Below are 15,462 nucleotides of genomic sequence, written 5' to 3' on the forward strand. Positions count from 1 at the left end.
AAAAAGATATGTACTGGTCAACCAAATGAAGCGACAAAAAAGTATTCTTATATAATTACAGGGTAAGGTTCATGCGAGAACCACCTTTATTACGAGAACCGCGAGAACCAATGTGAACACAACCTAAAATAGCTAAAAAAACCTTAAAAAAAACCCTAAAAAAACCTAATCCCCCCCAAGCTAAATGCTAAAAACTAAAACCCCCAAAAAACCTACCCCCCCCCCAACCCCACCCCCAAAAACCTAACCCCCCCGCAATAAAAGGTGGTTCCTAACGGATCTTTGTCCTATAATTATATCAGTTCATGCCATCATATTAAACCAAAATGATCTTCATGTTATGTTTATTATGATGGTAAAATCAATGAGTGGCTAGTGTTTTAACCTGTACTACAGGGTGCATCAGCTTTAGATGGAAGTTGGCCATTAACATGATGGCTTTGATGCTTTGGGGTATGGTGGAACCTCATGTGCAGATCCTCTTTAGAGCTTTCTAAAAGAGTATGCAAAAACTTAATTTAATAAGCTAACTAGCACCTGATGCGTTTACAATGAGCTAACAAGAAATTACATAAACCAAACTTTTATCAGTGCCAGTTATATCATGGAACCTGATGCTTTGGTGTATGGCTTAATCCCATGTGTAAGATCCTTTAGGTCATTAACTAATAACTTCTATAAGATGCTGCAAAAATCAACAAATAAACGTCATATAATTTATAAATAATGTAACCAAAACTTAACCTCAACAAAAAATCAAATAGCTTACACAAACAATAATGTGTTATATTGTAGAGTACACCTGTTAATCCGAGTAGGATGTGCAGTGTGGGCTATCACTACCCCCTACACGGAAAGCATAAAGTTTGTATAGAAAAATATAAAAATAATGAAAATGTCTAAAAAATTGTTAAAATTCCAGAAAACATACCTGATTGTATACAGTGTCAGAAAGCACATCTTGAGAAAGCCACTTTTGAATAAGTTGATTAAAAGTATCGCCATATGAATTTAGGCCTCTACCACATTCCTTTTCTTATGAGACCTGCAATAAAACATATAATGTTATGTCATAAACCATTCCTTCTCAGCTGTTATTAGTAACTAAAGTTTTGATGTCACTTGAAAAGTGGCTTTAAGCTTCAATCAGACCATGATGAGTTCCAGTAACACCCACTAAGCTATGAAAATGACTAAAAGCTCTAGCGAGCATCAAGACCTCCTCTAGTATATGATATAAGACTATGGGGTGTGGAGGGGCTTGGGTTGGGGGCATTGCTCGACACATGGATAGGGTGGGATCCACAAGCTAATACTCAAAAACTAGGGGTGTGGTGGGGCGTCGCTTAGCTAGGCGTGGCCGGCCATGTGGAATTTTAAAAAAAAAATATAAAAAACCTGCATTGAACCAGCCAACCACAGCCTGCCATGTCACCCAGCCCCCGCCACACGCCAGGCAAAATCTCCACGCCAAGCGGGCATCGCCAACCAAAACGCCAACCCGGGGTGGAGCACCCAGCGTTGTATATATTAACAGTTTAACACCAGATTGAACATAATGTGTAAACTATTAGGCAATGTTTAAGGGATAAAACGGTTAACTTTGTTGTAAGAATTATTGATTTGAACGATTATCATCACAGATTCTGTGAAAATTCATAACATAATTAGTTTATCATGCACTAATCACTCAAATCAACATGTATCAAGCAAAAATTTACACACATCAAGTCCAAACAGAAACCATAACTACAATATCTACTATATTTATTCTGATCATAACAAATATCCATGGAGACTACACATCAAGCATCAATAATCGAACATCAGGGTCACGATTAACAAAATATCATCTCAACTTTTCGATTGGAACAATAAGGTTATGAATTATGAAACCCTAAATTGCAAAATTGAAAATCCTAGGATATTAATACTGTTAAACAAGACGGATAGAATATGAATAAGAGTTGAAGATTGATCGTACTTACTGTGATTGAATGAAGAACGATGATGATTGTGAAGATGATCGCTGAATTGGCTGAACCGGACTTTGGACTTTTGAAGAGGAGGAGAGGCTGGATTGGATTGATTTCAAAATTTAGGGTTTGGACTTTTGAGAGGGTAGTGATATTTTAGTAATATGGATCGATCCGGATGGATTAATTAATGGATTAATGGATACTTTTTTATGATCCAACAAGTGATTTAAATAGATCAGATTGGATTGGATATGGATCAATATCCAATTCATTGTCAGACCTAGCATGGCCGCGTGGGTTGGGGCGGCGGTTCGGATTCAACGTCGGCTGCTTCACCTCGGGCAAGCGTTGGCATGGCGTTGCCCCTTTGGTGTGGGGATTGAGCCCCGTGGTTTTTCTATTCAAACGCTAATGACCCGTATGACCCGTGCTTTTAATTTAATCAACTCATCTTACCCGTGAATAAAAGTTTTAACTTTTTAAGTGACCCGTTTCAACCCCTTATTTATTTTTTTTAACCCGTGAATTTAACCACCTCTAGTGCCGGCCACCAACACCGCCGGCTACCACCACCACCACCACCACTCACCACCACCACCACCACCACCGTCGGCCACCACCACTACTCACCACCACTACCCACTACCGGCCACCACCACTACTCACCACCACCACCACCGGCCACCACCACCGCCGCCGGCCACCACCATCGGCCACCACCACCACTGTCGGCCACCACCACCGGCCACCAACACCGTCGGCTACTACTACCACCACCACCACTCACCACCACCGCCGGCCACCACCACTATTCACCACCACCACTCACCGACCACCACCACCTCTCACCACCACCACCAACACCACCACCTCTCACCAGCAGCACCACCACCACTCACCGCCCACCACCACCACTCACCGGCCACCACCACCACTCAAATATCATGTGTCCTATTACAGTGTATTATAATAACACCACAATGATTAAGCGTCCTATAAAGGTTAAATTTACAAGACCCAAGTGTCAAATGTCTTTTTAAGTTATATTATAATAAAACTCTAGCGAATAAGCGTCCGATAAAACTTATGTTTTATGACTCAAATATCAAGTATCCTATTACGGTCTATTGTAATAACACCACAATAATTAAGCGTCCTATAAAGTTTAAAGTTATAAGACCCAAGTGTCCTATTAAGTTAAGTTCTAATATGACTTCGACTAGAAAGGGTCCTATAACACTGAACATTTATGACTTAACTACAACGTGTCCTATTAAGTTATTTTATAATAGGACCCTAGATGATCAATTGTCCTAATAGAGTACCACATAATGGGACACTAACAATTAAATGTCCTATAAAGTACTTTATTAGGATCTACATTTTAAGTGTCCTATTAAATTATATGATAATAGGACCCCAAAAAATCATCCATCCTATTAAATAGTTTTTTAGGACACCGGTTTAGTGGAATATATTATAAAAGGACCCCAAAAGTTCATTAGTCCTATTAAATAGTTTTTTATGACCCTCTTTTACAAGCGTCCCACAGAAAAGGTCCTAAAAAGCCATTTTTGTTGTAGTGTATGCTTCAACCCTGACGGTCCGTAAAGGAACCGGTTGGCTTACGGTCCGTAAGGACCTACCCTTACGGTCCGTAAAGGGTGCAGTCTATATGGTAGACTAGCCTAGTCAGTGGCATAGGCTTGGTGAATCAATCAAAAATCGAATTTCAGTTGTGACAACGAATTAAATAGATAATTATCAAGTAGGGTTTAACCCCCCTGAGTTTTAGGGGTCCTGATCCTGATTCCGATTGTTCCGGAAATTTTAGGGTTTAGTGCGGAATTACTTGGGTGTCTCAATTAGGGTTTCCTAATTATTAATTATCATTCTAATTATTAATTTTAATGAGAGTTGTTACAGATGGAAGTGTTATCAGATGAAGAGAAGAGTGAAGATGAAGGATCTGTTTCTTCTGAAAACAGTTCATCAGAAACAAGTGATAGTGATGAAGAGATTGAACAGATTAATATTGGAAAAACTCACTTATCTTCTGATAGCTTTGAATTTTATTTTGCAGAAAAACTGAAGAAAATGAAAGAGAAGAAAGCTGCAAAGGAGATAAAAGAAGTCAAAGTGATTGAGAAGATTGTGGAGGTTGAAAAGAAAGTTGAAGTCGAGAAGATCATTGAAATCACAAAACCTTGTCTTACATGTTTAGAGTCTTGTAAACAATGTATAGAGAAAGACGAGAGGTTTAGTGAGTTAGAAAAGTTGAAAGAACAGTTGTTATTTGATGTAAAAAACTTGAAAAAGTCGTATGATGTATTGAATAGGCATGTGAATGGTCTGGAGAAGACTAACTCAGAAAGAGAAAAAGCTTTGAAGATGCTAAATGCAACAATGATGACAAAGCAGAAAGAGATCAACATGTATATAGAAGAATGTGCAAAGTTGAAGAAAGAGTTGGAGAATGAAGCAGCTGAGAATGAAAGAATCAGAAGATTGCTGCAAAGTTACAAAGGTTGTGACTACGTAATGGATAGAATTTATTCAACAGTTGAACGTTTCGAGGCGTTTAAAGATGAAGAAACAAAATCAAAGAAGAGAATGGATACTGGTAAGAAACAGGGTGTCTGTTATAATAAGTGTCCGCCTCCGATTTGGGAAGGGTACTCGCCTAGAAAACCTAATGAGGAAGAACTAAAATAGGCGATCAATATTAAGTTAGAATCCGAGATAACCGATGTTTTACCAGACAATATTGGCGTCATGTTCACAGCGTCCGACACAGATCATGAGTCCGAACTGATAAAACGAGTGGTCGATCAGGTGTTGGATAAGGATGAGGAGTCAGAGTCAAAGTCCGAGTCCGAAAGTTCGTGTCAGTCAGTCAGAAGTTCGAGTTCGTCTGATAAGAGTTCAAAATCGTCGGGAAAACGGGTTTACAGTAAAGAGTTTTTATTATCAAAATCTAATTTGAATGATGAAACATTTGAAGTTGTGTATACTTTGAATGGTTCTGACAAATTATATTTTGATAAAGAGGTTCCAATAAGAGGTGTTAAACCAGAAATGATTAAAAAGGTTTTCAAACTAACAGAAATTAATATTTCTGAAATAAAAGATGAAAATCTTATTGTAAAACCTAAATTTTACACCTCAAGAGTTCAACAACGACTAAACAAGAAAAAAGGTTACAATTCTGGTTCGGGTTTTCAAAAGAAACCAAACCAAAATCGTAGCTACAAAAAGAAAGGACTTGGTTTTACTCCACCAGAAAACTATAAAAATAGAAAATTTTCTAAAACAAATACAAAATTTGTTCCAGGTACAAGCTCGGAAGAGGAGAAGAAGTGCTCATTCTGGAAACAATCAAATCAAGAATTTCTTGCCAAGAAGAGAAAGAATGGATCATACATGAAGAGAGAAACCAGAACCTGTTTCCGATGCAATGAAGCTGGTCACATTGCATGGAACTATCCGAAAGCGACGAACACAAAACAGGGAGTTTCTGGAAAAATGAAAGAAGTTGTTGTTGATAAAACCGAACCACCAACTGAACAATTTAAAGTTTTCAAAAATTCTACATTTGAAGTTGGTGAGTGTTCGAAGAGATTTTACAAGCGAAGTGTAAAACTTGACAACCAAAAATGGGTTGTTAAGAAATCTGAGGTAAAATCTGGCGATGAGTCTGATTCCACAAAATCAGAGGAGCCACAGTTTGATGAGAGTGATGAAAACTCAGTTCCTTCAATGGATGACGAGAACTTTCCACCATTGAAGACTGAGAATTTTAAAAGAAAAGTTGGAAAGACTGAAGTCTCAAATCAGGATTATTCTGAAAAGGATAATTTTGATGTTGAGAAAGCATTTAACGGGAAAGTTAAGAAGATTTTCGGAAAAATGGTTGATGGGAAGGTGAAAGGGGTAAAAGACTTCTACGCTACAAAGAAAGCAACTTACACCCCAACAAAATCTGAATTGAAATCACCCAAGGCTGGTCAGGCTTGGGTGGACATTTTCTTCGTTTGAGAAACCTGACTTGCCGGATATCCCAAGTTTGTAATCGTGGATCAGGAATCGGCATCATTCATGTATTATGTGTTTGTATGAAAAATTCTTAAAATTGTTAAAACTTTACAGGATGATTGACTACGCCGGAGCTTCCAGGTTGGTAAGTGTGAAGCAGGAATCGGCATTTTATATATGCATACAAGTGGTATTGTATGGTTATTTTACAAGTGGTACAGGTTGCTTAATTGCAAAATAGTAAATCAGGGACATTAAGTTGTACTTGATTTACTAACTCATGATATTACAAAGAACAAGATGATGAACCATATCCCCGATTTTAACAAAGTGATAAACCTACAAGTGGTTTTTATCTTAACAAACTCATTTTCCGGAAAAATCATTTTGATTAAAACAAACTTAAGTGTTTAGAAATCTAAATGAGAAAATGGTTTGTGAAAGGGGGAGTTCAGAATGTTTATGCCTAGTAAATGGAGAATTGAGGCGATTTGATATTGGTTGTCATGTTTCTGTACAGTTTGTGTTATTTTCTTGTTTCAAGTGAGTCAAGAGTCTAGTTATTTTCAAATTTCCTTTGAAATGTGTTTGAATTTTAGGGGGAGTAGGGAAATTTCAGAAAATCCAAAAACATTAGAAAATTTGAAAAAGCCAAAAACATGATAAAATTTAAAATGAGTTTCGTTGTGAAAAGAGGAAATGATAGTACATCAGTGGACTGTCACAACATGCTAAAGATTTGAAACGTTAAAATGTGATAAACAATTTTATTCTAGATGAGTCAATAGATTTTTCACAAAATTGTTACACATTTAGTAAGTTGTGACGAGATATAAACATAAATTTTAAACAGGTTTATTCTATGGGTTAACACAAACTTGGATATAAAGGTAACCCCTGAATTCTTGTTTGAAAGGTCCCTTATTCTGAGATACTAGGTCTTTATGCTCAGTGATATCTGGGGTATTATCCCGGGACTTCTGCAGTATGGAAGTACTAACCTAGTCCCCGGATAATATTTTCTGCAAATGCTTGAAAAAGCGCTGCCCTAAGCAAATTGATGAAACAATAAAATTGATAGTCATTGCTGTTGTAAAAAAGATCCTCTAAAGGGGACCCACCAAAAGTCGAGCCGTCATCTCTCTGCTGAACGGAAGTTCTGACCTGAGCTCTCACGGTTTCGCATTTAACCCCTGAACAGATATCATCTGTGGTATATTCACCTGTAAGACTGAATATTGGGATCTAGATACGGGAGTATATTCAAGTAGTGGGACACACGAATAAGTCGGTTTCTAAGACATTAGTATCGTATCTCAGATCAGTTGAACTTTGTGTGAAAATTTCTGCTGGTAATCTAGGTAAATTGTTTTGAACTGAAAATGGAATCAAGTTTAACGATGTTAGTGACATGTCTCATAATCTAATATGATCCTCTTACACGAACTCACAAGAAAAAATTGTTTGTAAATATTTCTTTACTGCATTTCATTTTCTTTATTTCAAAATCCAAAAAGATTTTCAGTGTGTTTTAGCATAAAATTTTGAAAAAGTCAAAAAGATTTTCGACAACTGATATTGGAAAGCTGATTTTCAAAATTCCGAGTGCTAAACATGATGAGCAATATTTGAGGGGGAGTGTTTGTGTAGAATTAAGTGTTTTCATAATTTAACCTTTCAGGGAGTTCATCGATATTGTCACTGATAAAGTTTCATTTTGGTTTAAGGAAGAGTTTGTTTTAGTGCATACATCTTTATTCTAAAATTGTAAAACTTATGTTTTGGGTAGAGAATTTGCAGGATAAGAAGAGAAGCTGTTAGATTAAAAGACAGACAACGATCCTGAAGATGTTACTGAAGAACAAAGGAATACCAGTAAATCGAGAGGGGGAGTCTGAAGACAGAGAGAAAGAGAAGCCCAGAGACTGATCAAGACTGAAGATGTGAAGACACAGCATTGTTGTGACTCGATAGTCGACTCCATCAACATCTGAGGGGGAGTCTGTTGGTGCACTACATTCTGTTGATTACGTCTTAGATCGAGTCTTTCTTTATAATGTATAGATTAGGGCGTGTTTTACGAGAAAACTAAAGATTATGTGTTGTAGAGAGGAGGTCCACTTATTCGTACATAGGAGATCCTCTTATACGGACATAGTAGGTTCTCTTTTGTGTCAGGTCCACTTATTCGGACATGATAGGTTAGCTTATTCGTCAGGTCCGCTTATACGGACATGCCGTATAAGGGAACCTATCAGGTTCGCTTATACGGACATGCCGTATAAGGGAACCTATCAGGTTCGCTTATGCGGACATGTCGTACAAGAGAACCTATCAGGTTCGCTTATATGGACATGCCGTATAAGAGAACTTCCTCACCTATATATACCGTAAAAGAGGACCTCGTTTGTAACTTCCAAAATTCCATACCGAGGTGCTGCCGGTGTGAGAATTGCATGTAAACACTGTCAAATTAATCAACAAAGAGATTTAAGAGCATATCTAGCTGTTTCTACGTCGGGTACTTGTTTTCCGCACCTGTATCTGATCAAACTCCTCTGATTGACTCGTTCGGGTCAGAAACCGATTCTACAACACTCCTCGACGTTTCCGCCATGGATTGTTGTTTTAAGTGGTCGGGGTGTGACAGAAGAAGTTGGTATCAGAGCCAATGGTTATAGGGAATTAGGTTATTAGTAATATTTTGTCCTAGACTATAACTTTCTAGGACCCCGACGCAAGTTGATTTGCGTTTAGATTTTAAAAACAAAATCCGAATCTGCTTCGAAAATTAATCATCCGTTCTAGGATGATTGATTTCTAGGTATTGAACCCTCTGTTATAAGGTTTTGAACCCTTCCAGTTTGACTCTGAGTTTTCAAAATCTCGTCAAAGTTTGGGTCTAAATAGTGTGAACACGTGCAAACTGGAAGAGTGGGTGCCTGTACCCTGGGTCTTCTGTCTAAGGCTAGAGTGTTCGTACAAATCCGCATTATCAGACCAGTCACTCTTACCTGGGAACTCTTGGGGTGAGTGTCCACTTATAGGCGAGTATGTCTTCGCGATATATTATTTTTGATCTATTTACATTGATTAGTCGCTGCGAGTCATTTGTTTGTTCAAGGTAACGAACAAATGATCACCTCCCTTGTGTTTTATCGATGCCTCTTTTGTTTTTCCAATTGTCAAACCCGCTCGTGGATGAGCATTCAATCTGATTGCAAACGAGGCTCGAGCTGACCACCTCGTTGTCAATGGTACCTTTCCGGTTAATGGTATGTTTCTTGTTAACAATCGACCTGCATCTATTCTTTTTGATTCTGGTGCCGATAGAAGTTTTGTTTCATTGTCTTTTGAACCTTTGCTTGCGATGCCTATAACTAAACTGAGGAAACCCCTATCTGAGATACTAGGTCTTTATGCTCAGTGATATCTGGGGTATTATCCCGGGACTTCTGCTGTATGGAAGTACTAACCTAGTCCCCGGATAATATTTTCTGCAAATGCTTGAAAAAGTGCTGCCCTAAGCAAATTGATGAAACAATAAAATTGATAGTCATTGCTGTTGTAAAAAAGATCCTCTAAAGGGGACCCACCAAAAGTCGAGCCGTCATCTCTCTGCTGAACGGAAGTTCTGACCTGAGCTCTCACGGTTTCGCATTTAACCCCTGAACAGATATCATCTGTGGTATATTCACCTGTAAGACTGAATATTGGGATCTGGATACGGGAGTATATTCAAGTAGTGGGACACACGAATAAGTCGGTTTCTAAGACATTAATATCGTATCTCAGATCAGTTGAACTTTGTGTGAAAATTTCTGCTGGTAATCTAGGTAAATTGTTTTGAACTGAAAATGGAATCAAGTTTAACGATGTTAGTGACATGTCTCATAATCTGATATGATCCTCTTACACGAACTCACAAAAAAATTGTTTGTAAATATTTCTTTACTGCATTTCATTTTCTTTATTTCAAAATCCAAAAAGATTTTCAGTGTGTTTTAGCATAAAATTTTGAAAAAGTCAAAAAGATTTTCGACAACTGATATTGGAAAGCTGATTTTCAAAATTCCGAGTGCTAAACATGATGAGCAATATTTGAGGGGGAGTGTTTGTGTAGAATTAAGTGTTTTCATAATTTAACCTTTCAGGGTTCATCGATATTGTCACTGATAAAGTTTCATTTTGGTTTAAGGAAGAGTTTGTTTTAGTGCATACATCTTTATTCTAAAATTGTAAAACTTATGTTTTGGGTAGAGAATTTGCAGGATAAGAAGAGAAGCTGTTAGATGAAAAGACAGACAACGATCCTGAAGATGTTACTGAAGAACAAAGGAATACCAGTAAATCGAGAGGGGGAGTCTGAAGACAGAGAGAAAGAAAAGCCCAGAGACTGATCAAGACTGAAGATGTGAAGACACAGCATTGTTGTGACTCGATAGTCGACTCCATCAACATCTGAGGGGGAGTCTGTTGGTGCACTACATTCTGTTGATTACGTCTTAGATCGAGTCTTTCTTTATAATGTATAGATTAGGGCGTGTTTTATGAGAAAACTAAAGATTATGTGTTGTAGAGAGGAGGTCCACTTATTCGTACATAGGAGATCCTCTTATACGGACATAGTAGGTTCTCTTTTGTGTCAGGTCCACTTATTCGGACATGATAGGTTAGCTTATTCGTCAGGTCCGCTTATACGGACATGCCGTATAAGGGAACCTATCAGGTTCGCTTATACAGACATGCCGTATAAGGGAACCTATCAGGTTCGCTTTTACGGACATGTCGTATAAGAGAACCTATCAGGTTCGCTTACATGGACATGCCGTATAAGAGAACTTCCTCACCTATATATACCGTAAAAGAGGACCTCGTTTGTAACTTCCAAAATTCCATACCGAGGTGCTGCCGGTGTGAGAATTGCATGTAAACACTGTCAAATTAATCAACAAAGAGATTTAAGAGCATATCTAGCTGTTTCTACGTCAGGTACTTGTTTTCCGCACCTGTATCTGATCAAACTCCTCTGATTGACTCGTTCGGGTCAGAATCCGATCCTACAACACTCCTCGACGTTTCCGCCATGGATTGTTGTTTTAAGTGGTCGGGGTGTGACAGAAGAAGTTGGTATCAGAGCAAATGGTTATAGGGAATTAGGTTATTAGTAATATTTTGTCCTAGACTATAACTTTCTAGGACCCCGACGCAAGTTGATTTGCGTTTAGATTTTAAAAACAAAATCCGAATCTGCTTCGAAAATTAATCATCCGTTCTAGGATGATTGATTTCTAGGTATTGAACCCTCTGTTATAAGGTTTTGAACCCTTCCAGTTTGACTCGTATTCGGCTTTGTGCCTTCTGAGTTTTCAAAATCTCGTCAAAGTTTGGGTCTAAATAGTGTGAACACGTGCAAACTGGAAGAGTGGGTGCCTGTACCCTGGGTCTTCTGTCTAAGGCTAGAGTGTTCGTACAAATCCGCATTACCAGACCAGTCACTCTTACCTGGGAACTCTTGGGGTGAGTGTCCACTTATAGGCGAGTATGTCTTCGCGATATATTATTTTTGATCTATTTACTTTGATTAGTCGCTGCGAGTCATTTGTTTGTTCAAGGTAACGAACAAATGATCACCTCCCTTGTGTTTTATCGATGCCTCTTTTGTTTTTCCAATTGTCAAACCCGCTCGTGGATGAGCATTCAATCTGATTGCAAACGAGGCTCGAGCTGACCACCTCGTTGTCAATGGTACCTTTCCGGTTAATGGTACGTTTCTTGTTAACAATCGACCTGCATCTATTCTTTTTGATTCTGGTGCCGATAGAAGTTTTGTTTCATTGTCTTTTGAACCTTTGCTTGCGATGCCTATAACTAAACTGAGGAAACCCCTATCTGTCGAAGTTGCTACTTGTAGACCTCTTGTTCTCGATTCTGTTATTCGTGATTGTCAGTTAAACCTTGATAACCATCTTTTTCCCATTGACCTCACGCTGATGCAACTTGGGAGTTTCGATATTATCGTGGGGATGGATTGGTTAACCAAACATCATGCTGAGGTGGTTTGTTTCGATAAGATTGTCCTTATTCCTCTTCCGTCTGGCGATATTCTGGAAGTTTGTGGTGAGAAGCCATCTGGTGATTTGAAGCTTATGTCGTGTACATTGGCCCAAAGTTATTTGCGAAAAGGATATGTTGCTTTCCTTGCACATGTCACCGAGGAGAAAAGCAAGAGCAAGAGTATTCAGGATATTCCGATTTTTCGGGATTATCCAGAGGTGTTTCCCGATGAACTGCCTGGTTTGCCTCTAGTTCGTCAAGTCGAGTTTCATATTGACCTTGCACCTAATGCCAACCCGATTGCGAAAGCACCTTATCGTCTTGCACCGTTGGAGATGCAAGAGTTATCGAAACAGCTTCAAGAGTTGTCTGATAAAGGATTCATCCGTCCGAGCTTTTCGCCTTGGGGAGCTCCTGTCCTCTTCGTGAAAAAGAAAGATGGATCTTTTCGAATGTGTATCGATTATCGTGAGCTTAATAAGCTTACCATGGATAAGGGTTTTCTGTGTGTATTTAATTTAGACTACTCCCAAAATTCTTCCATTTTATGATCTCTTGCATTTTCCACGAAAATCCTAAGTACCCGTTTCTTCCAAGGAAAACGAAGTACAAGGCGCAAGTTACAACTCTGGACAAATACCCAAAATATCACTATAAACCCTTAATAGGGTACCCAAGGTATTTTCGTAAGTCCTTAATTGGATTCCTTGTGTACCATAATTCGAAAGTTACGATTCCTTGTAATCGAAACCAAATTCTTATAAGATCATCCTATCTTTTTAGATAGATTCTCGAGGACATTGAAGTCCATCGACTGGGTTCCTGGTATACCTTGGATACCCATGTGCAAATCAATAACAATTATAGCAAGATAACAACAAATTAATAAACAAGAAAACAATTATGTGCTTATGTGTTTATGGGTTAACCTAATCAAAGTTATCTCGAGCTTGTTCAAATTCTATCCCCTTCACATTATAAAACAAACTATGAGAACTGTGCAAGGAATTACGTAATTACGGATGCATACATAATTATGGAATTTTGTACACAGAAATCACAAGTTTTGTCATGTATCTAGAGTTAACTCTATTCATTTCCATTTCTGAAGAATACCCGTTGAGGAAGATGAATCATCCATTTATCTTCGTTTCTGGAGAATATCCATTTAGGGAAATGAATATCCGTTTGTTTATCCCTTCATTTCCATTTCTGAAGAATACCCGTTGAGGAAGATGAATCATCGATTTATCTTCGTTTCTGAAGAATATCCGTTGAGGGAAATGAATATCCGTTTGATTATCCCTTCATTTCCATTTCTGACGAAGAACCCATTGAGGGAAAATGAAGCATCCATTCATTTTCGCTTCTGAAGAATATCCGTTAAGGGAAATGAATATCCTTTTGTTTACCCCTTCATTTCCATTTCTGAAGAATACCCGTTGAGGAAAATGACTCAGTCCATTCATTTTCGCTTCTGACAAATATCTGTTGATGGGAAATGAATATCCTTTTGATTATTCCTTCATTTCCATTTCTGAAGAATACCCGTTGAGGAAGATGAATCATCCATTTATCTTCATTTCTGAAGAATATTCGTTGAGGGAAATTAATATCCGTTTGATTATCCCTTCATTTCCATTTCTGACGAAGAACCCGGTGAGGAAAAATGAAACATCCATTCATTTTCGCTTCTGAAGAATATCCGTTAAGGGAAATGAATATCCTTTTGTTTACCCCTTCATTTCCATTTTCTGAAGAATAACCGTTGAGGAAAATGACTCCGTCCGTTCATTTCCGCTTCTGACGAATATCCGTTGATGGGAAATGACTATCCATTTGATTATTCCTTCATTTCCATTTCTAAAGAACCCGTTGAGAAAAATGACCCCGTTCGCTCATTTTCCCTTCTAAAGAATATCCATTGAGGGAAATGACTGGATTATGCCTTGCATGGTTATTTAACACAACGTCACAAACAGACTCCTACGAATAAATTTCGGGACGAAATTTTCTAAAGTAAGGGAGACTGTGACACCTGTGTCACTTCGACAATCAAACAAATACCAAATCAATGAAATATTGTGTTTCATACTTGGGATTTGTAAAAATTTGTGTATCTTTTGCACATATCAATTCTTGTTCGATTTCGAGCTTTAAATCGCTTTCTGGAAGGTTATACACGAACTGATGCGTAAATAACCATTTTAATGCAACTGACAATCCGGAACAGTGACATAGGCTTAACATGCCTTGAATAACCATACATAACTTAGAAATAAGTTTCAGAGGGTTTGGTATGCCGAAATCAAGTTTGATCGATCCCAGGGATTATTTGCGTTAAACTGCGAAACTATGCCGATTTGTATAGTAACGAACATTACGGAACTTGACCATAAGTTAAACATGCCCTAAATATCCTTTACATAGCTTAGAAATAGGCTTTGAGGTGTTTGGTGCGCAAAAATAAGCGTCAAAAAGTGCACAAGTTTGCATGTTCGCGCATATCTTAGGTTCTGAATATATCCGGACACCCAAAAATTTATGTAATCATTAAAATATCTTATTTTAGTGATTGGCATGATAAAATTCCATTCATCGCGCAATTTGGATCGTTTTTCGCGTCCGTTCGTGTTTCGTCGTAATTAACCGAATAACGCAACCGTACCGCCAAACGAACCAACATCCGAGATGTTTTTGAGGATATTTTAAGTTCCCTATACTTTAACTTCATTTTAGAGCCTTGAAATGGGGTTAACGGGGCTTAAACGCATCAAAAACCAACTTTGGTGATGTAGGGGCCTGTTATGCCAATTTGTGAAACATCCTGCTAGCAAACCAGGTCATTACGGACCGTATGGGTGTGCTTACGGTCCGTAAGCTTGTCCCGGACCATCAACATTGTAGAAACATTGAATCTGGTCTTTCCCACCTTTTCCCATGGTTTTAATCCATGTTTTAGCAATCTATGGACTGGTATTTGAGTGCCCCTTGTATTCTCTACCATGTGCCCATATGGATGGTTGAGATTGAAGCTCGGTTTTCGATAAAAGATCTTAACGGTTCAAGGAAATCTATAAATACCCAACACCTTTCATTGTTGCAACACAGAAATCTGATTCATATTGCTCTAAGTTGGGGTTTTACACCTCATACCTGAGCAAATTGGATCAAGATTTCCTTGCTTGGACCCTTTGTAAGCTTCTTTCATTCTGTTAGTGCATACGTCTGTCGACTTCGTCTTGTATCGAGTCTTGTATGTATATAGATAGATCAGGGCACGTAGTACGAGAAAAATGTCAGAAATGGGTTTGGATGTAATTCCGCACGAAATTACCTTAGGGTAATTCCGCACGAAATTACAGTCTAATTCCGTGCGAGATTTAATTCC

At 38.3% G+C, this 15,462-nt stretch overlaps 1 long non-coding RNA gene across 1 annotated transcript; it reads right to left on the reverse strand.

Moving 5' to 3' along the window:
- Nucleotides 1-381: 381 nt before the first annotated feature.
- LOC110922298 lies at nucleotides 382-823 on the reverse strand. The gene is made up of 3 exons (XR_002583043.2): nucleotides 770-823; nucleotides 612-685; nucleotides 382-493 (listed from the first exon to the last, which is right to left on the reverse strand). It is a non-coding gene; the product is annotated as an uncharacterized LOC110922298 (long non-coding RNA).
- Nucleotides 824-15,462: the final 14,639 nt, after the last annotated feature.

The sequence above is a fragment of the Helianthus annuus genome, chromosome 17, assembly GCF_002127325.2.
Source record: "Helianthus annuus cultivar XRQ/B chromosome 17, HanXRQr2.0-SUNRISE, whole genome shotgun sequence".
Classification (NCBI taxonomy): Eukaryota; Viridiplantae; Streptophyta; class Magnoliopsida; order Asterales; family Asteraceae; genus Helianthus; species Helianthus annuus.